A 24,407-nucleotide genomic window follows, 5' to 3' on the forward strand; every position below is an offset into this window, starting at 1 on the left:
AAAAAATATTCATGCAACGAATATCACAATCACTATTACTTCGATCGATTAGTTTCCCTGCTAACGAAATACGATACATTAGAGCATTGACCTTCTGCCTCCCCTCCTTCTCTTTCTTCTCCTCTTTTACGATGGAAATCGAGGATCGTGAGGACTTGGCATTCGTCCACGAATACGAGGTCGATGCACACGCTCCCTTTTCTACACCTCCTTCTTTATCTCCCATGGAAATACACCGTGTCTTAGAATTTATGCGTACGAGACCGACGTGTATAATACATCAGGGAATTTCCTTTTAATGCCTACCGATAGCTACCCTCCTTCCTCCTTATGATAATCTCTCTTCGAGAGTCGGTATTTATCGTAGGCATATAGGCACCACAATTACATTATCAAATCTAATATGAAATAAATAAAATTTTCACTTGATCAAAATCGTAAAAATACAATTATTTGAACACGTTCATTTCTAATATATATTCCATCGGTGTGTACATAATTATATTATATAAATAGGAAAATAATTATTAATAAATGATTTAAGATAAATTTAATAACTTAGATATAATTATTTATTTTTATATATTATTTATTAATTTACAATTACTTTTTATATCATTTATAAATTATATGATAAATTCAATATCTTTAATAATATATATATATATAGAATAAATAATACTAAATTTTATTTATGAATTATAAAGAACTCTAAAGAAATTTATCGTCTATCAATAAATGTTCACGAAATCATATTCAAGAAAAATGGTAAATAGATAATAAAATACTTTTCGCTAGAAACAAGTTTGAAAATTACCGAGACATAAAATGTCATGTCTCCTTCACAGAATTATAATTAATGCAACCTAAAATCTTATCGTTTATCGTTTGTATCGACTCTCAACTATAAAATTCTTTCTTGGATTAATCTTTTTTTCGTTTCTTTTCTTTTCTTTTTTTCGACTGCTATCATTATTGTGACGTGTTTTTGATCGATCTATTTTTGTACGTACAGTTATCTATGACGAATATCTACGGCAAATAATGTAATTTAAAAAACGTCGATAATAATAAACTTCGGCCACTGTAATATTAGCCTTTGCTTTGAGCCAAGCAATTAGGCGAGATCTCTTCGACTGAGCGAGATCGTAAATCGCGATTTCTCATCGCGGCTGTTTCAAACGTTATTACCCTGTTCTCTGCATCGTTTCCGCAGCTAACTCATCTCTAATATATATATATTTCTTTTTTCTAATCTCATCTTCTCTCTTGAAGAAACACGAGACTGGTGTAGTCGGTATGCTGGTGACAGGAAACGGATGAGATTAAATGCAGAAGTAAATAAACGGTAAATTATCGTGTTTTCTGTCTGTTTCTCTCTCTTTTTCTCTCCTCTTTCTTTCGTTTCAATAGATATTTTTATTTTGAATTATTATATATTGAAATTTACGACATCATCTTTCCGAACTTTAATGAATGAAGTTAAATGTAATAATAAATAAATTAATGAATTATCATGTTTTCTGTTTTTAATAGTTACTTTTGTTTTGAATTCATATATATTAGAATTTATGTGTATCGGCTTTTGCATACATTTCTTTCTTTTTTTATTCGATGAAAACGAAATTTGAGAAATTAAATACATATATAAGTCTTAATTTTTTTTAATCAATTGAGTATTTTTGTATTTTATTACATTTACAATTGTTTAAAAGTAATGAAAAAAGAATAAATAACAAGTACACGAAGAAAATTTTATCGCACGTGGACATTCAGTGGGTCATTGGAATGTTCAGGAGGAATGAACAGGAAATTAGGTGTATGTAGGACGTGGACGGCTTATTCCTTACAAGTCATAAGAATTCAAAACTTACGATTGTATGTACGTAAAAATCGTACGGACAATATAACGTACCGTGTCCAAAGTCTGATTCTTCGTGGATTTTCCGACAAGAAGAAAAAGAGAGAAAAATAGAAAGAGAGAGAGAGAAAGAGAGAGAGAAAGAGAGAGAGAGAGAGAGAGAGAGAGAGATTCTATGCCGATAATTATCCTACTTTTGTGATGTCATAAAAATTCTTTTAATACTCAACGTCAGTCGCTCGTAAATTTCTTTCAGTTGAATCTCGTAGTTACTTACCAATAACTGAAGAAAAAAAATGAGCAGATAAAAAATTTTGTTTCAACTAAAATCGAAATAACAAGAAACTTTCGAACTACATATTTCTTAAGTAAACAATGTTTCCTTCTTAGGGAATTTTCCTCAAGCAATCGGATATTTCATATTTTTCGATATATATATATATATATATATTTTTCAACAGAATTGTTCGAAGCCAACGAAAGCAACGTAGCATGGACGATCCGCGAAGCGTATAAAAGTGAACTCGGCTTCGTGCGAGTTTTCTTGTTCGAAAGTGAAGGGCTTCCTATCAGAAGCTTACAGCTCCCTTACTGTGACTCGATTGTAAAAGAAAATAAATGCGTTGAGAAAAATGGGGAGAATCATGATTCCTCCTCACGTTTATTAACGATAGAGAGAGCAAAATAACGATGATAAATAAGAAGAAACAAACAGAAAAGAAGACAAAGAAAGAAAGATAAAGAGAGAGAGGGAGAGAGAGAGAGAGAGAGAGAATGAGTGAGTGAGTGAGAGAGGAATAGGAAAGTCTCGAAGATTCATTTGAATACAATGCAACACGAAGAGACTTGTCTCTTCTTATTCCCACATATAAGTTAGAAAGAGAACGAGAAGAGAAAGAGAAAAGAAGAGAAACAGATAGACTCTCTCGATTGGATAGATATTATAGAATAAGTAAGAAGAGTAAGAGAGAGAAAGAGAAAGAGAGAGAGGGAGAGAGAGAGAGAAAAGAGAGAAAGAGAGGGTCGAGGTTAACGCTCAACGACGAATATTTCGTGCAAGTATTTCTTTGCAAATCGCGCGAATTTCCCTACGGATAGTGACTACAACACGATGAACCATCGACGCTTATGTCGTTAGAATGATATATAACTCATAGCGCAGTTTCACTTGTGGAACAGGAATGTAACTTGTACGTTTAGGAACCCCCACATCCAATTTGGTACTATTGAAATTTTTTCTTCTTTTTTCTTTTTTGATTATTATTATTCATTTTAATTACTATTTTCTTTCATTATTGATACACGCAGGCAACTTGTTTCTTTTTCCCTTAATACTTATTTAGAATCGTAAACGTTGTACGAGTAACAAATATGTTATATTGCACTGGATTAAAGGGTCGCGAACTTTTCTCTAAGTCAATTTACAACGAACAACCGTGCTACTTTCTTCTCTTTTATGTCACGGTCAACGTTTATCGATATCTCTTTGTACAATGTATAAAAAGTTGTAAATTTAATAAAAAGAATGTGATTGAGTGTATCGTAAAAAAAAAAGAAAAAAGAAAGAGAGGAAAAGAAATGAGAATTATGAAAGCAGTTGGTGAGTTATAAAATTATAGATATTATACGATTCCAGTTTGAAGTTGCAATGCTGTATGGTATTTGAAAAGAAAAATTCAATACACTTGTTAGAAACCAGTTTGCGCAGCGTGGTACAAAACTTACGAACGAAATGAACAAAATGAATCTCACATTACCTTTAATTGCAATGGATTCCGTGATCGGTCAGAAACGTAGAGAGATAGAAGGGGATAAAAATAAAAAGAAATAAGTTGAAGGAACATTACTGTTCGCATAGTACGTCATTGCCAGCGTTCCAGATTTCAAAATAAAGTCGTCTATATGATGTGAAAATCATAAGAACCGTATGAGCAGTGATCAGAGTTGAAATATGATGATCCACGTACAATACTTTACTATGTTTTCTCGAGTTTAAATTATTGGTAATAGAACATCGATGAACATGATTCACGTAATATTTCTCGATCGAATCTTAATAATTATACTAATATTATAATTATCTTTGAAACAGAAATGTATATCTATATATTGTATATGTATAATAATTTATGTACACATGGAAATGTGTTTTACTATCTTTTCTTCTTATCATCTTATGTGATATTTCATTGATTCGTTAAAGTTGATTTTTTAAAAATTGAAATTACGAATTAAGACGCTTATAAGATACGTATAATAATTTAATAACAATGTAATGAATTATTAGTATAATAAATAATAAATAAAACATACATACACGACACGTATTTATACATAAATGAAATTATTCAAAAACATAATATATAAATATAGAATAAATAGAGAATATAGTAAACTATAAAGTTGAATTTTCGAGGCCGAAATTTCTGAAGATTTTTTATACTGTAGTTATGAGTCTCCCTTTTTTTTCTTTTTTCTTTTTTCTTTTTTCAGCATCATCTGGCAAGAGGACCGATTCCGTCCTCTAACTTTAGAGAATCGACACGAAAAGTAGATGGCTTGTTTAGCCTCGCCACGCGATGTACATCCTTTGTGTCCCTCGAACACAAGAGATGTGGATGTACAGCCCTGAACACCGGAAGTTCTCTCTCTCTCTCTCTCTCTCTCTCTCTCTCCCTCCCTCTCTCTTTTTTCCCCTCTTTCTACTGCCCTTCTTTGCCGATCCAACGAGTTACCTTCGACTTAATCGACGATGTCGATTTTTTTTTAATCCTCCTTTTATATTAACGATAGTAGAAAATACGTATAGAGAAATTCTATGATTTTACTTAATTCATGTTTTGCATAGCATATGCGAATAAGTATATAAATACTTTACATTAAAATTTCTACGTATATAATTGTATGATAATGAATGATTTACACTTATTAAAAAATGTAATCTGTGAATATAAATAATTAAATGTACTTTTCAGTCAGTATTTTCTTATTTATTTATACCTACATATCTGTTGGTCCAATACGAAAATATTAATAATGAAATTTATCAAACAAACAAAAAGAATAAAAAAAGAAAAAGAAAGAAAAAAAAAAAATAACTGAAGATTCGTGTAGTTTACTGATCGACCAAAATTAATGGATAACACGTAAGAAGAATCGGAAGATTTTCTCCCACGGTTAGAAGATTCGTAATTGACGTAGCGTGTTAATAGATCAAATCTTAATGGTTTCGTTTTGCCCTCCTTTTCTTCCATCATTTTCCTTTCTTCTTTTTCTCTCTTTCTATCTTCCTTTTCTTTCTTTCTTTTGATTCAACTCACGAGAATCCGTAGATGCGCAGAAAACATGGCTTCTTCTTCTTTTTTCTTTTTCCTCGTTCTAATCACCGATCTGTGATTCCTCTTCCCTTCAAGTACTTTCCAAATCTTCACTCTCGTCCTGCATCCTCCTCTCTTCTTTTTTCCGGAGGCCATTGTCTTCGAGAATTTTAACGCTTCTTTACCCGACAAAATCTAAAAAGACAATCTTGCGCTGCTTTCTTCTTCCTTTTATAATAGATAAGGACCTTCTATGTACGTGTTATGTACGAATACTTTCAAAAATGTACACCATGTAAAATTTAATCTTGTATAAATATGATTTTAATATACAATAGAGAAAGTACATTATCATTAATAATATGTAAACTTAGAAATAGAACAGAAATCTATATTCCAATTTTATAAAAAGGATATACACGAACAAAGTGCTGGAAGTATTAAAAAAATTACTAAATTAGTACGTCTAAATTTTTGATTAAACGATAATTAAAGAAAATGACAAAAATAATAAAACAAATTTTATAATATAACTTATAAATTTTATCTTCGTCGAGGATAACAAGTTATCCAATTTAGAAACGTGACGAAAATAAAAATCGTTAAATTTTATTAGAATATATAATGTTGCACATAAAATTTTGAGAGAAAGAAAAAAAAAATCATCAAGGAAGCAAGCGAATGTCGGTGAAAAGATATTAGGAAAAACTTAGAAAGCCGATTATGGTTTCGCCGAGGATGCGTTATCCAAGGAAGAAAGACTTATTCATGCACGTTCCGCTCGCGAGGCTCTAACTTCTTCTTCTTCTTCTTCTCCTTCGGTCTTCCATAATTTTTTATTTTTTTTTTTTTATCGGGTACGAGCGATCTTCCTGAGCAAAGCTGGAACGACGAAAGATTCGACGTAACGATTCGTGTCCGGTAGACGCTGCAATAAAGGGAATACACGTATACAACATGTATACAAACATACTAATGTATACACATAAATGCATATACATTGTTGCTTACAAAGAAATGCACACCCACGCATGACTGCAATATTTATAGAGGAAAGTCATTTCTGTGACTTCCTGCGTGAAACAACACCGATGCAAATCGAGAGTCTCCCCTTCACGAAATTCTATTTTCTGATTTAGAACACGATCATACCCCGTTTGATTCGCTTCAAGAAGTCTTCGCTTTACATCTGTTGTCTTTCGTTATCGAAAGAAACACACGTGGCTTTGTTTTTGTTTTTTAACTTTTTTTTCTCAACTCTTTGTTTTGAAAGTTTATTTCGTATCTACAAAAAAAAAGGTTAGTTAAACGAAACATTTAAGATGTATAAATATATAAATGTAATAATATAAATTATAAATATATAATCTTAAATTCTTTCTCTCTCTCTCTTCCTCTTTATATATATCTTATACTAATATAAATATACGAATACTATAATTATAATTATAATTTTTTAATTGATCAGTGAACATCAACATTCGAACAATTAATTTTTTATGAGCCAAAAAAGAAACAAAAAGAATAAAATTCGGCAAATATATAAATATGTGACTTTGACGTTACATGACGATATAAAGAGTTAAACACAAATTCAAATTCAACCAACTGACGAAAATTGGAGATTAATAATAGCACATACGAGAAATGAGCTTCCGTGCAAGCAACACCGTGAAATATCGTGCTCTTATTGCGTAATGATTATGAACGATTCACGATAGTCTCATTAAAAGGATGAAGCGCTTGACGTAGAAAAAAGAAAGATCGCAAAGGATCCTTGATTAATCGCTTGTATTCACGCTTACATTCACGATGAAAAAGAAAATGGTCCAAAGAAATAATCATCCGTTTGAAAACATCTGCCGAAGTAGTCGTTTAAAAACAAATTTCATTAAAACGGATAAAATTACGATAGAAATTTTGTTTCTTCTTCTTTTCATTTTATACGTGTCATTTTTTATATATCTAATAACAATCAGCTCGAAAACTCTTTCATGTAACATTGAAATTATATATTCATACATCAAATTTTATTTTTTCGAAACAAAATTAATTGACGATTATATTGAAGATTAATGCTTGTTAAATATTTTTCACGTTATATAATTTTGTTTTTCAAAAAAATCGAATTTACAATAATGACGTTGCGAGATTTATCATCGAATTTTATCAATTTTACCAAGAAATTAATTGTAATTGACGAAGAAAAAAAGAAAAAAAAGGGAAAAAAGATTTTTACGAAAGGAATATTAATGACAATAAAAAAGACGATTCAATTTTGCGAACATTAAAGTTAGATTATTGGTGAGAATCCCGTGATATTAAAGAAAAGTTCACATTTATGAGCTCTTCATAGACAAAGCTTTCAGTCCCGATTGTCAGCGAGCTATAAGGAGAAAAAGAAAGAGAGAAGGCGATACACATAAATAGATGACATTCGAGTCACGACAAATCCTTTGCCTCAGACTTGGGCAACTACGTGTAGCATGATGCAATTTCGTATCTATATCATGGCGTGAGTCTTCTCGATTCAAAAATAACGTAAATGCATGTAAACGAAGCACTGGAAATAAACAAAATAAAATGAATGATTTATTTATCTACAAAATTGACAACTATCCCCGATGTTTACTCGATTTATTTTCGTTATCTCCATAAAATCCATCAATTCTATCATTAAATCATTTCACCTTAATCATAAGTATCTGTTGTATTCGCAAGATCAATCTTTTCTTTTTATTTATTTTTTTTTTCTCAAATCATGACTCTTTTCTCATAAGATCTCAAATTCGATGGTACCGGAGATTATGGTTGAATTTACTGTTATAATGTCGTTCATAAAGTAGCGTGAATATATAGACTCACCGTCGTTCCCTTTAAACATGTAGATACATTTATACATGAATATCTCATATATGTACACGACACACATATACACGTTATATATCTATATATTTATATGCATGCGTATCAATACAAATACGTGATCAATGTTATTCGACTTTGTAATTTATATTGACGAATGTGCTAGAATAAATGAGGGATCTGTGTCTCTCTTGATAGCAGATATAAAAGAGTCATAATTTCGATTTGCCAAGGTTAAACCTATGAAAGATTTCGCGTCTAGAGTTTATCGATCTCCTAGGCGAGCAAAATCCTTTCTCCCTATGGCGATACACATCAGCTTACGTCATGCTCGTTTCAATGACCCTAACAGAGAACGTTAGTGACTAAGTATGTATGTGTTTGTGTGTGTGTATGTGTTTGCGTGTAATGCGAGCGAGAGAGAACAAATTACTACTATTCGAGACTAGAATGATTTACTTTTAATCGATCCTAAGGAAAATCGTGAATGAATATATCTCCTCGTCTACGTTGTTACGTTTTTTTCTTCATTCTTATCTTTACTCGTTATCTCGCGATTCGATCGTATCGTACTTTGCAACCGATGCTTTTATCTCTCTGTTACATGATAAAACATCGTTGCTTTAAAGCCATCAGATTTAAACGTTATGTGATCTGTATCTTTAAAAGTATACTTTCATTTCCTGTTGAAATAATAGCGATGAAATATTTATTTATCGTATTCATTATAATCGATCTCGTATGACAAAATAAAATAAAATGATTTGAAATGAAACGACTGAATAAAGATAAGAATAAAATCGTCAATTAGAGATTATATTTCGAGATATAAAGAATTTGAAAAAAAAAATTGGATTGAATCTTTAAATTTTATTTGACAAATTGACCGCGAATTTAAACAAATTTTCGTCTTTAATCGATTATGTGAGATGAAATAAAATAAATTTAAATTTAACAAGTACAAATGAAATAGAATATAATGAAATAAGCTAAAACAGTTTCTCTTAATCTTTTTACCTTTCGATCCAACACATTTGTTCGTAATGTTATTGCGACTCAAATGTTTATAATATATTTTTACGAACCTGATAGAGTGAAGTTATTGTATATTATTTTAAAGATAGGACTTTGGAAGAACATTCTACGAAAATTTTCTGGAAAGTCTCTTGTAAATGAATCACTTTCCTTTTTTTACCGTAAAGATTAAATTAATAATTTTGCTGTCTATTAAAAATTCAAAAGGATCCAATATTGGACCGTGGTCCATGAGTTTAGAAAAACTGAACTAAAGTATACAAAATACGGTCTGAAAAATTGTTTGCGAATTAAACGAAAATCTATTGTAAAAATTTTTCTTGATAAATATCGAAGTCGATTGTTGAAAAAGATATTGCCACGAGGAAATATTCAAGAACCCTTGTTCCGATTTATGGATCATGGAGAGCAGCTGAAACGAACGAGTATATATCGAACGAAGCCCGATCGAGGACGTATAGGAGTATAGAAGAGTGCAGCTGCATCGTATCGGGTCGAAAGGAGTAACCAAATTATAACAAAGCCAAGCACAGTTCGATATAAGAACGCTCACAATCCTCCCGATTTTGTATTATATCTACGAACTGAAGCAGAATATTTGATAAATTAATATTACGTCGAGTAAATTTGAACGTTTTCCAGTACGAAGAACATATTAAAATGTTTCTTAAATCATAAAATATGTGTTAAATATCAAAAATATTGGCGATCTGAAAATTTTTAAGCAAATGAAATTTTTAGAATAGTTACTATTAAACTAGATAAAGTCGAGTTTTGTAAATTTTTAATACAAAAAAGAAGAAAAAGGCATACTTCATGGCTGTTATTTATTGGGACAATATTTTCAAACATTTGGTTAGTATAAGAAATGGATCAGTAATAAAATATCAATACGTAACATAAGTGACGCAAACCAAACGCAATCCAAATTTTATTATTTATTCTGACCAAAATAATCATATATATTGATTAGTTATTTTACAACGTACTTACTATTAATTAATACAAATACTAACTAAATAAGTAGAAGTAATACTTTATGATCTTGAATACCATCGAAAAATATTATAAATCCACAGCCTATGGAGCAATCATTTATAAACTGGGATGATCAAATTTTGATTGAAAAAAAATAAAAACAAAAAAAATCGGATTCCAATGACTGCATGTACAAAAGAATTTTATTCAACAGTTCATACTAATTAATTTAATCGATCAAAACACATTCAAATATTTAATCGTATTTAATCGCAAATACAAATAATAATTAAATAAAAGAGATGACTAAAAAGAAGAGAAATGAATAAGTTATCAAAAATAAAAAAGTATATAATAAAATATGTATGTACAAGATCGAGTGATTTGTTAATAACGATTTTCTCATAGGAAAATCTTAAAAGACCTCGAGTTTCTCGTCGTAGATTTTTAGAACTTACGTCAGTGTATCACGTAAAGCCGCAAGAAAGAAAGAGAGAGAGAGAGAGAGAGAGAGAGAGAGAGAGAGAGAGAGAGAGAGAGAGAGAGAGAGAGAGAGAGAGAGAGAGAGAGAGAGAGAGAGAGAGAGAGAGAGAGAGAGAGAGAGAGAGAGAGAGAGAGAGAGAGAGAGAGAGAGAGAGAGAGAGAGAGAGAGAGAGTTCACGTTAGTACCGCATGACCCAGAAAATCGAATCGGGTCATGCATAGGAAACCATGCAAATTCATATCGCTTCTACGACTTTTTGATGTAATCTCAATAGTAATTCACTTTGGATCATCGATCACCTTGATTTAGTTGGAATCATCGATAGATTTACGAATGAAATTTTACGAGTACTTACGTACTTAATCATTATTTTGAATAAACATAAATCCGTTTACAATATAAACCCAACGTAATCTTTCTACTTTTTCAATTCTATCCTAAGAATTTTCTTAATTAAATATCATTCAACTAAAATTTTATAATAATTTAATTTCCTCTTAAAATTCGTGTAATTTTGAAAAGTTAACTTTTTTACGACGTATGAATCATTTTTGATACTTCATGAAACCATTCAATAAGATCTGAATTTATAATCATCAGCATAATAGAATCTCGTTTGATTAAATAACGATTAATGAGAAGGTTATACAAAATCTACGCAGTAGGAAATCGATGACGAATCGGTCGACGAAAGTTATTCTACATACCTGGTCGGAAGTGCGTCATTCAAACGTATCATTGATAACATGTAGGTTGAGTCATTAGAGATACTTTTCTAATATACACACATATATACACAGATAAAATCATATATGCATACATTCATGTATATATAGGATATCCTATTCAAATAAATTTCATTGTACATCTGTGAAACTATTGATAATACCAAGAAATGTAGTAAATAAAATTTGAATCTTTTCAAAAGGCAAATAATACCGTATAATTTTTGCGGTCGACAATGAAAGTCAATTGTATTTTCTTTTTTAAATTGTATCATACGTTTTTGATTATATTGATCGATACAGACTTGACATTCTTTATAAAGAGTATTAACCCATGTGTGATAATATAGTATAATAATAATTATTAAAATGTATAATAATTAATATTATAATAATTATTAAAATGTTTGACAATGTTGGTAAACAAAACTAACATTCGTAACAGAATGATAATTTCTTAGCAATATTTAAATTAAAATGTCCTTTAAATTTTTTGATCAATACATTTTCATAGATAATGTCGAATTGCACCGATCAATGCAATCAAAAACAAAAAAGAATTATAATATAAAAACAAAAAAGAAGAAAAAAATAAGAAAAAAAAAAACAATTGATTTTATATTTCCTCTATGTGTCGACCGATAAAAAGAATTATTTGTGTCAGAAATGAATTTTTTTTTGTGTCCCTTGAAATGATTCAGCATATATTTTCATCATTTTTCTTTTTTGCATTATTAACGTTTACACAGATATTCGAATTTGATTTAAATAGGACAATCTATGTATATACAATTGCACGTAGGTACGCGTATACGTATACATACAAATATATGTAAGTATTTTATGATGTAAAATCGAATCATCAAGACGAAAATTCGTAAAGCTCCACAAAGATATGATCTTTACGAGTTGGTGATACACCAGTCGTCGAACGGGAAGAAGTAGATGATGAAGAAGAAGAACGCGTCGTCGAGAGAGGAAGTGATTCGGACATGAAGTTAAGGCGATGAATCGGTGTGGTGTACGGCGAGTTTTAAGAACGATGGTGCCGCAGCGGGAAAGGACGGGTAACGGGGGGAGGGGGGGAAGTCGAGGTGCCGTTACTTTCAAGAGTCACTCGGGGCAAGCCTAACTCAACGGAGAGAAACGAAAGGTGCAGGAGGAAAAGGAGGATCGAGAAGATGAAAAAAGAGAGAGAGAGAGAGAGAGAGAAAGAGAGAGGGGGGCTCTTTGCCGTGTGCCTCTCATTATTCCTCTTTCCACAGAGGACGAACACCTGAATGCCAGTGACCCAATACGACTTTGTCCTATGTAAAGATCGAGATAGAAATCCTTTTCTTCTTTTTTATTGTTTCTTTTTTTCCATAATACTTATTTAAGATATCGAATGTTTAAATAATTTGTTGTAAATCGGTATATATGTATGTTCATTTAATTAATTATATTTATATGTATATATATATATATGTGTGTGTAATTTTTTTACTGAGAATATAATACATAAAATTATTCAGCATGTATCGTGTTTTGTTTAATACATTTGATCTTTTTATAAATTCAATAAAATCAAATGTCAATAACATGTAATTCAAATAAAAATGAATATGATAATTTCTAACATGAATATTTTTATACCTGATAGACTGAAGATCTATTCTGAAATTATATATTTTCTACAACTTTATTAACGATCGAAAAAAAGAAAATTATTATCAAGGAAAAGATTACGAAAGAAAAATAGTTCTTATAGTCTTTAAATTATGTTATTAGAACGAATCTCTCTTGCTTAAGTCATCATGATTTTTACGTTATAACTTACGAACAATTTCTTTGCAAAACGATTCACGCGATCGTAGGACCGTTAATCAACTCGAAACTCGATTACACTTAGATCCTTAATGATTCTTAATGAATTCAAGCATAGAGTGAGTTGCGAGCATCGCTGCTTTTCATTAGAGATTTAACTGGAACGATAACGAGAGAAATCTTGATATACGTTCGCGTATAGAATATCCAATTAGAAGTGGAGCAATAGATTAATAAAATATAAAATTAAATGAATAAAGAAAAATAATATTCCTTATATGTATGTCGGTTTCAGTTGCGAACAGATCTTCGTAACTTTATTTCTTTGAAATTGTTTTAGTTGATGATAAGACTTTTTAAAACGATTAAATAGCATTAGAAAAGCACGAAATGGTCAAGTAAGTTAATTGGATATGTGTGTGTGTGTGTGTTAGATATGTCTGTTTTACCGTCCGACTATTTTACTCTACTTTTAGTAAATATAATGTTCGTGTTACTTTACTGTAGAACGGAAAATGGAAAAGTCGAATGTTTCGAATTACGAACGTCTTAAAAGAGGGATTAGTTTCGAAAAAGTTAGAAATTCATAATAAATTATTAATAATCTTTAATAATAACAAGTGATTCTAAGTAAAAGCTCCAATATTTTATATAATACAGTGAATTTATTATTCAAATATAAAATAAATATAATAATAAATTCGATGTAATAATTAAAATAGTTAATAAAAGTTTCGAAAGACGATAATAATTTAATAACGAATATAAAACGAAGACTATTAAAAAACTGCAAAACTTGAAAATCTAGTTATTGTTTCTTTTTTGCAAATTAATTTATTATTCCATTAATTTCGTTATATTAGTAGGAACATGTTAAATTATCAATAAATAAATATTTCAGTGGATTTTCTACGCTTTTTCATTCTCTCTTAATTTCTGTTGATTTCTTAGTCTTCTTCATATACAAAATGTACGGCTCATGCAAAACCATCCAAAATAAGTATACCACACGCAAAGCCAGTGAAGATAAACAGCTGCGTGTTTGAAACGACGCGTGTCGTGGATAATAAAGATTAACTACCACCGTTACCTCTATTACTACTACAACTACTGTTACTTTGAATAAAACGTTAGAACTGGTCGATGCTACAAAATCTAAGGGAAAATGTTTCCCGTTAATTTCCACGCACATAGATGAATTTTCTATGATTTAGGAAACGAAAATTTAAAGAAATGATTTGTCTATGATTTTAAACACGTATGTTTTTTTCTTTTTTTATCAATTTCTAATAAAATAATATTTTCAATATAATAGAAATAAAATTTTTAAATTAATTATTTTAAAATAATTAATTTGAAAATAAATTGTGAAAGAAGATTATCATTGAAAAATTATTTATATTATTATATTACTAAAGTTATATTCTCAATATAATATAATATAATATTTATCTTTGAAACTACTTATATAAATATTATATAGTAAAGTATTATTGTGTACTATTAAAATTATATTATACAATAAAATTAATTATGCAATATAATATAAGACAAGATTATCTTTGAAAAGAACTATTTATATTACTATATTACTAAAATTATTTAATATAGTAAGTTCTTATATAATACAGTTAAAAACAAGTTTTGTTAGATATCCAAAAACTCTTTTGGATTCTTACGTCTCATATAAAAATCTAAATATATATGTGTATCAATTCTATCATCTAAACAATTTAATACATTGATTTAAAATTCATATTAAAAATGAGATTATTTGCAACAAAAATTTCACAAATAATCTCAACTTTATAATAAGTAATTTGATGACTTCTTACTTAAAAAATGGTAGGGATCTTTAAAATTTATAAAAATTCACACATACGATGACAAGAATTCATATACCAGATAAAAATAATTAAAATAACATTAGATACTTTAATTAACATTAGATCAACAAATAAGAATTCATATAACCGATAGAAATAATTCAAATAACGTTAGGCAGTAGAAAACATTTTCAAGATTTATTTTATGTCATGAATATACATATTACTAGTATGTAATCAAACTCTATGGAATTAATAATAATCCCAAAGCTAAAACCAAATTAGAAATCCTATGTTATCCACGAAAAGTGAAAGATATAAAAGAAGGAACGGATCATATAAACATACATACATACATCATATATATATATATATATATATATATATATATATATATATATATGGCTTGTATACCAGGTGACGTTGCCATCTCGATGCGTTTTGCTTGCTTGATAACATTACTCGCGTTTAAACGCTCGCGAGCGTATATGCTTCGGTGAATGTTTTACAGTTAGCCGTGCGTCCTTTTGTAACAGTATATTCCGTTGGCTTTTGAAAGAAAAACAAAGACAAAAGAGGAAGACAAGAAGAAGGAGCAGAAGGAACAGGAGGAGGAGGAGAAGGAGAAGAAGGAGAAAGAGCAGGAGGAAAGGAAGAGAAGGAGAAGATGAAGAAGGAGGAGAAAGAAGAGAATAAGAAGAAAGAAAGAAATGAAGAAATGAAGAAAGAAACAGAAAGAGGAAGAAAGGATGAAAGAAACGCGTCGTTTATCGTAAAGAGGAGAAAAAGGTGAAGGAGGAGAAGGAGGAGAAGAAGAAGAAGAAACGTAGCAATAGTAAAGTCGCCTTTCGTGGGAAAAAGAGATCGTGAGAAGGAAAAGGAGTAACTCGACGCATAGATCTTGGATGCTTGTTATATTCGCTTCTTGCATCCTTATGAGAAGTTCTCTACTTTCTCTTCCTTCTCTCTCTTTTTTCTTTCTGTATCTTATCTCTTCGTCCTTTATATTCTTTCGCTTGCTCTAGAAAAGCACCTTCTTCGCGTTTGTCTTAAGGGCTTTAATTTATCTGTGAGATTCTTACTTTTTTCAAATACATATTTTCAATGGAGATGATTACTTATATGAACAGAATAAATTTGTATAAAAATGGAACATGCAATATAACAAAACATAAAATTTAATGACTTAAATCATTTTTATTATCAGCGAGCTAAATATTAAAACACGATTCAAAGTTCGAGGAAATATTAATGTAACATTTACGAAATATTATTGATTAAAAAATAATATCTATTATAAATTATCGATACGCGGAAAAACGAAATATTACAATGCATTGTTTAAATTCGAGAGAACATTAAAAATTCTCTACAAAATATTACTGAATTATTAAATAATATTGTTATTAATAATACGATAAAGTTGCAAATTCACTGTATATTTTCATTTTATGTATCAAATATATTTAAAGAAAAAAATACTCTTAAATTTAACTACATAATTGAAAGATAAAAGATATAAAAATAAAGAAGATAAGGAAGAACTGTTGTGGCTAGAAGGTTACAATTTTTCTTTAAAAAGGCTAAAGATAAAGAGAAAGAGAAAAAAAGAAAAAGAGAGAGAAAGAGAAAGAAAGATAGATAGTGAACTTTTCAACTTTCTCTGTCGCGCCGCAGAATTAAAATATGCACCTCGAAGCGTTTTTCACACTCCTGCAGTTTCACGTGAAGGAAAAGGTTTTCCATTCATTCTGGGACCCTCCTCCTTCGCCCTTCGTTGTCTTCCTGCGAAGGGGGATATCACAGTGTATGCTCAGGAATGCGCTCATATCGCGTCCCTCTTTGTGTCCCTGCCATTCACTCATAAACAATACAACGAAGAATGATGAATACCGAATAGTCTCGCGTCTACTCGGCTTCGTGCTGTCACGTTGGACCACCGACATGTCAGGATCCTTCTTTTCCTTAAAAGGCGCTCTCCTTTCAAAGAACAAAGGAAGAATCTTCTGAAAAAGACTTTCTGTATTCCCACACTGCATATATATTTTTTTTCTTTCTATCTTGTAATTCACTTTCAATTCAAGCCGAAATGCTTTTTTATATGTATATATTATACATGTGTATTTAATATAATGTATATATAAATGTAATACGTGTGTATATTTTGATACTGATGTTTGTAATATATCTTGTATATAATATATATATTTTAATATATATAGTTTGCATATTTTGATCTTTGTAGTATTTCTTATGCACGAATCTTTAAATAAATATTATATATGTATTCCTATGTAATCCAAATTTTTACATATATTGGGTTGACTTGTAATACATTCCTTTCATTAATGAATCAATTCAATGCTTTAGAACTTTATATGATTTTAATCTCAAAATATATTCAATACAAAGAAAGTTGTATAACTTCAAATTAATCGCAAATTTTAATTATATCTATTTTAATTTACTTTGCGATGTATGAATAACAGGAACAATGTATTGTCAATTAATTAAATAATATTATTAACATTAGTGAAAACTAAATTAATTAGATAATATTATTACGTAATTTACTAAGAATTATCCCCTATGATTCTTAATTCAATTCCCTTGAATTTATTGATCTTAATTCATTATATATATATATATATATATATATATATATATATATATATATATTATTATTATTATATATATATATATATATATATATATAATATTATGGTAATATTTAATAAAACTGGTTAACATATAAGAAATGAAGTGCAAGTTTCGAGAGGATGACCCGCATCGATCTTTCGACCGGACGGATCGGGTTCTCGATCACGGTATGACGATAAAGTTGGGAAGAGTTCGAAATAAAAGGACTACCCTCCGGATGATCCCCGGCGAACCACCCAGAGGTCAATCGCCGCATCCGGCTTTAATTAATTGCGTTCGGCTGCGTTTAAAGAACCTGTATCCTGCCCTACGCGGCAGCTCCACGATAACTTCTAATAATTCGATGATGCGGGAAAGGGTTATCGTTGCAGGAAATCGTCTAGCCGGTAACGTCCTTATTTATTCATCGCGACGAATAATTGTTGAGAAATTATTGATTCTATTATCACTCTCAAAAATTGAAAATAAAGAAAGAAAAAAAAATACCAAAGAATAATATAAAAAGTTATATGATGAAAATTTCAATCGAACGTAAATAAATGTTAAAATAAAATCGTTCTTAAAAAATTATCACAAAAAATATTTGATAAATGATAAAATATTTAATTAATATTATTTTGAATGTTAAATAATTATTTAATATATTGACATTTAATTTTTAATTTATTTTTAATATTTGTTTAATATTATATAAGATATTTAAATAAAATATTAAATCGGATTTATATTTATATCCATTAAATTTTATTATTTTGACGGATTATTATATTCGCGAAAGTCGATTATAAAGCTAAATAAACACCATTGAAGAATCATACACGTTCGATTTTTATGGAGATTCGCTAATAATATATCTCTCACGCGATGCGAGTCGCACTAACGTTGACCATTACAATAAATTCCTGACTACTGTATCATATCTTGAGGGAAATTAGTAACGGCGAAGGCTGTGAAACCGCATGACGTTACCACGTACTGCGCTGTGTACATTCGACTCTCCTTTCGTAAAACTAACAACTACTAATGTGGTGGATTGTACGAGAAGCGAAGCAAATCGTATCATGTTAGCAAATAAGCAATCTCGAAATCGTATCGTCTTTAAGATTTATCAGAGAATTTTTGTCATAAATGATACATCAGTTGTCATCGATAGAAGACAAATTGCGCCAATATTTCCGAAATCGTACATTTCTTTTCTCTATTAACTCATTATGACGTAATTTAAATTCTATTTCACATACACATATATCTGTCATTGTTTCGATACAAAATTAATTACTAATTATAAGTTATAATATAAGAGTTTTATACATTATATATAATAATATTTTCTTGTAGATATAAAAAAAAAAAAAGGAAAAGAATTGAATTATAAAATCGAAATATTTTTAAGTCTTAAAAAATATTTATTATTATATTAAATATGTATTAAGTACTATTAAATATGAGTTGAAGTATATTAGTAGAATTATTATTTAAGCTATTAAAAATATTTGAAACTATTTTATACAAAAACCATCTCTCTCTTTCTCTCTTTCTCTCTTTCTCTCTCTCTCTCTCTCTCTCTCTCTCTCTCTCTCTCTCTCGGGAATCTTCGCAAATGTTCCCAAGTGAAAAGAGACGTGACCTCGAAATATTAGGAACCATCGTCGATTCGAGACTTCCTCTTAATCCCACCATGCCTTACCTCTTTACATACATGTATTCAAGTGATAAGTGGATTTTTTCTTTGCTTTTTTTTTTCCTTTTTTAATATTTCATCCGATGTTAAACGAAAAGCTCGTTGAAGGGTTGAAGAAAAAAAGGGTCGAGAGGATTCGAAGATGAGTACATCTTCCAGACAAATCCATCTCAAGACGAAAGAAGAATAAGAGAAGAAGAGAAGTGAAATAAAAGGAGGATAAAAATGGAAGATCGTACTTGTTCGATTCATCGTCGTCGGTTCGCCTTCTTGTACTTTTCTTTTTTTAAATTTCTTTTTTTTCTTAAAAACGAAACAAAACTCACCAAATCCTCTGACCTTCTCACATCTTTTTCCGGCTACAAAGAAGATCGTAGTAGATCGAGAAGTCCAGCTTTTCGAACATGAAGACGAACGTTTATCATCGAGCAGAAGAAGTCAATGCACTTACTCTTGGGAGTTATACACTGGGTGTAGTGTAACGAGCGACATGAGTGCATCTTTAGCTTGGTGCAATGTATGCAACGTGCCACTGACAATGAAACGTTCCTTTATTCTTTTTATTTCTTTTCATCTCTCTCTCTTTCTATATACACGTACATGTATACGTCTTTTTGCTTTCTTACAGACTAAAGGTAACTTTCTATATGAACATTGTTCAATATTTCCTTTCACGTAAAAGTTACTTTCTTTCTCTTTCTATTTTATTTTCTATAATTTTATTTTCCATTTTAAATGGTATTATTTTTGGAAAATGAATTACATTAAAACTTCTTACGTATTATTATACTTGAGCTTGATACTACTCATTTTATATATATATATATGTACCTACTTTCTCCACAATGGTAGTGTTATAATTAGGTTACTTTCGAATAGTACATGAAGGTTTATTTTTTTATTCAATGATCTATACCTAATCTATACGTAACACGCTACCCGTTCTATTGAATATTTTTAATATGAGCTTTCCTCTGCACGATATATGTGAAATTCTAACATAGATATTGCAAGTGGAGTATTAAATTAATCTGAAAAATATTAAATCTATAGAAAAATTTTATCCAATCATAGCGTAAAATTGTTTTTAAATAAAACTTTTTTTTATCTTAAAATCATTTTTTAAATAAAAAAATCCAAATTAATAAGGAGAAAATTTTTCATTATATTTTATATAAAATATATTGATTCGCTTTTTATCAGAAAGTTCATGTTAATGAACAAAGAAACAATAAATATAGTTAATCGAAAAATAAATAAATCGAGAGTAGGTACTCGAAATTCTATGAAAAACGAGGTCTTAAGTACGAATCGACTTAATATACCATCTAACAAACACAACACAGCCCTGCCACCGGATCGTTCAGGTATGCGCTTGCAGCTGTCCTCGGATTCCAAAGAAGGCGCGCAAGAGCGCATCGGTATTTTAGAATAGAAGCCCGTTTCGAATAGTCGACAGAAAGAGAAAGAGAGAGGGGGAACTTCCTTTAAATTTTTTCCTATTTGAAATATTTTCTACAATGAAGAAAGAAAGAAAGAAAAAAAAAAGAAGTTTGCATACTACCGAAAATGTTATCGTATTTCCTCGACTAAAAAATTTTTTCTTCAAGATAAAATCTTCATGGGTTTTGCATTCAAAACATTACATGTTTGCAAATTTGAAATATTTATTCATTTTTGGAACTTCTGTGTTTCGTACAAATGATTTATTAAATCTTTATAAATAAAAAGATATAGAATGATTATATCAAATATTGACTTGATCTATCAAATTCACATTTAAATCTAATATTAATGTCATACATACACACACATACACACATACATATCTAATCGTATGTTTTAATATCTTGTATAAGATATCTTATCTAATTCTTAAACTAACTAAAAAAAGAAATTATTAACTTTATTTTATAAATAATAACGGTAATATGCACGAATATTAAAGAGAATACTCTTTCTCGGCCATTTCTTTTTATAATCGAAAAAGATATGTATATCTCAGATAATGATTATTATATTTAAAACGAGCTAAAATAAGATACATATATATAAATTTTAATAAAAATACAACGTTATAAAATACTATATATATATATATATATATATATATATATATATATATATATATCTTTTTCACGAAAGATATGAGAAGAGAAAGAAATCAGTTAGGAAAAACAATATTCGTAATAGTTATACAGGATGCATTCGAGAAGCACATTTAAGGCAGAAATCATTTCGATGGGACGATCGAATGAACGGAAGTGTGCGTAATAACGAACTACCATTGGCTATACGTGACCAGAATACCTTATATTCTTACACATAAGAATAACTTCTATTCTTACACATACCAATTGTATATCAGTATATGTAAGTTCTCTATTTTTCTCTGTCCGTGTTACGACCATTGGACGATCCGCTCCGTTTCGGACCGCTACGAATTCCTCGGTGTATCGTCCGAGTAGGAGTGGTCGTCTCTTTTGTAGAATTTCACTGAGAGCCAGAGAATACACGTGCCTGCTCACACATATCTAAAAACATATAGGATACAGGAACAGAAACTTCCTGTTGCAAACGACTGCTTCGTCCTTCCGCTGTGTCGCGAATAATACACATATGTGTTATATATATGAGTTTATGTAAACGTGTGTGTAAGTCATAATTTCACACCGATCAAAGAATCAAGGACTTCTATATGGTTATTTCTAGGTCAAGATTGTCACTGAAATATTTAGAATTGTATTTTTTATTATTTCTTTTCTTTTTTTTCTTTTTTGTTTCACCTATATTCTAAAATAAATATGATCACTAAAATAAATAATCACCTATATTCTAAAATAAAAATAAATATGAAAGAAGAAAGTCAACTTATTAAAAAAATAAAAGTAACGTTAGGATAATTGTTTTACCATTCGATAAGATAATATTATTATGAAAAAAAAGATATGCAAAACGATGCGATTGATAAGAAGAAACTTATGATTTTTATCAGGTTATCAAGACTTCGAATGACGTAATTTGAATCGATAATAAGGTGAATAAACGATTGATTAATAGGAAGACAAATAAAGATTTGCCTATGAGTAATTTGAATGGTAGATGTATGATAATCTACGATTAAATGAATAGCGATCAATGTATAAAAATGAATTTTGCTAGATTTGATCACAACGATGTTACATGTGTGTTTGAAAATTCAGAAATCACAAATATCGATAAGTTTATTAAATTGATTTATGCTTCTTATCTTATTTAACAAAAAAAGAAAAAAAGACGCCGACGATTTACGTGAGTTAAAAAGTTTATAATTCAGAAATATCGATAAGTACATAAATTTGATTTATTTGTATTAATCTGCTTAATACATAGAAAAAAGAGAGAGAGAAAGATAGAGAGAAAGAGAGAGAGAGAAAGAGAGAGGAAGGCAAAACCATTATTTAGTATACAATAGATAACCTATTCTAATTTATAGATAAAATAAATTATAGAACACAGCATAAAATCTACAGATATAGATTTACTTGTATGTATATGTATATTTATGTGTATATATATATATATATATATATATATATATAAAAATATATATATATAAAAATATATATATAAAAATATATATATATAAAAATATATATATATATATATATATATATATATATATATAAATGTAGTACATGAACCAGTACGAAGTTAAACAAGCAGAGAGAAAAAAAGGACAGAAAGATGAGTTCGCGGAAGTCGCGATTGTTTCTGTTTAATTTTTTAAGTCGCCCACGAGAGTTGCGACTTGATTATTCTCTCACCAGCTATCTCTTTCTCTCTCTCTCCCTCTCTCTCTCTCTCTCTCTCTCTCTCTCTCTCTCTCTCTCTTACTCACGAGCGCGCGCACACACACACATGCGCGCACATACACACGTAGATACTCGCCCACACGATCTTCATCGGTTACGTGTGCGTTTACTTTCACGAAATAGCCTGCCAGTTTTGCTCGTTCGACAGATTACTCTTACGAAGTCTCAATAATGTAAGAATTTCATAAAATTCTTATTAAATTCGTTCGTTGTTTTAAGAACGTTCAAATTTTGTTTTATCGTCAACCCATGTAGAATTTGAAATAAGAACGAAACCCACGCGAGAACGATATCGTGATACAATTAATGAGTAAATGACCTTGAGATGAATTTATACTTATTTAACGCAATTTTTGAAAAACATCGTTCATTGATTATCGTTAAAACGGTGAAAGAGACGCGACGCTTTACATAATCCGGTCATTGTCCCTATCGATGGCACATGACACCGTATGTAGAAATTACCGGCAATAATGATCCCACGCTTTATTCCGTGCTTGTTCAAGTTACACCCATCAACGAGGATGATTATTTGTGAAGTGTCTGACTTTGAACGATATTAAAAAAAAAAAGAAAAAGAAAACGCTAAAATAAAATAAAAAAAGATAGACATTATGTGCACACAATTAAAGTTTCTACTCGAATTATTAATTTTTATAATAATATAATTTTTATGAATGAATATATAATTTTCATTAATTAATTTTGTTTAATAACTTAGAACTTAAAAGTAATCCTTTTAATCATCGAACTGTATAAAAAATAAATTGAAATTATCAACTCGAATTATTAACTTATTCGTCTCGTAAAATCGACAAAATTTATATCAACGAAGTATTCAGTAAGAACGGTAAAAATATTTTATGCAGATTTTCGTTAAGAATTCAATAAATTTAACGAATTTGCGTGAAAAGGAAATCTCGTAAACTGCGAAAAGTATATTCTATAATGCGTACGATGCAAAAGGTCAAACTAAGAATCCTTTTATTCTCTCTAAGAGTCCTTTTCGAAAGGCTCAGAGAAAAGTTCAGATATACATATAGAGGAGATTTTAACGAGATCTTAACGAGGTTCACTGTGCAGCAATCGTCATATCCGATCGTCCGTGCGTGATTATGCAACGCACGAAGGGTCTTCGACCACCACTCTACACATCCCACGTGTCGGTCAACAACGAGAACCTGACAAAGATTCTTGCACATCCTGATACCGTCCAATTAAAATTTTATACACCCATCCCTTCTTCAACGAAATTCTCTTAAAATTTTTCTTCCAAAAAATGTGTGTATACTTTTCTACATATATCATTATACA

General features: G+C 29.8%; 1 protein-coding gene and 1 long non-coding RNA gene across 3 annotated transcripts in view; one reads left to right on the top strand and one right to left on the bottom strand.

Annotated features, from left to right (window-relative positions):
- LOC124421755 overlaps positions 1-4,752 on the top strand; it is a 7,971-nt gene extending 3,219 nt beyond the window's left edge. Inside the window, exon 3 of the long non-coding RNA XR_006941722.1 lies at positions 4,355-4,752. This is a non-coding gene — a long non-coding RNA (uncharacterized LOC124421755). The remainder of the gene's footprint in view (positions 1-4,354) is intronic.
- Positions 1-24,407, bottom strand: part of LOC124421754 (signal-induced proliferation-associated 1-like protein 2) — a 76,361-nt gene that overhangs the window by 49,947 nt on the left and 2,007 nt on the right. The window lies entirely within an intron of this gene.

The sequence above is a fragment of the Vespa crabro genome, chromosome 2 (assembly GCF_910589235.1).
Source record: "Vespa crabro chromosome 2, iyVesCrab1.2, whole genome shotgun sequence".
Classification (NCBI taxonomy): domain Eukaryota; kingdom Metazoa; phylum Arthropoda; class Insecta; order Hymenoptera; family Vespidae; genus Vespa; species Vespa crabro.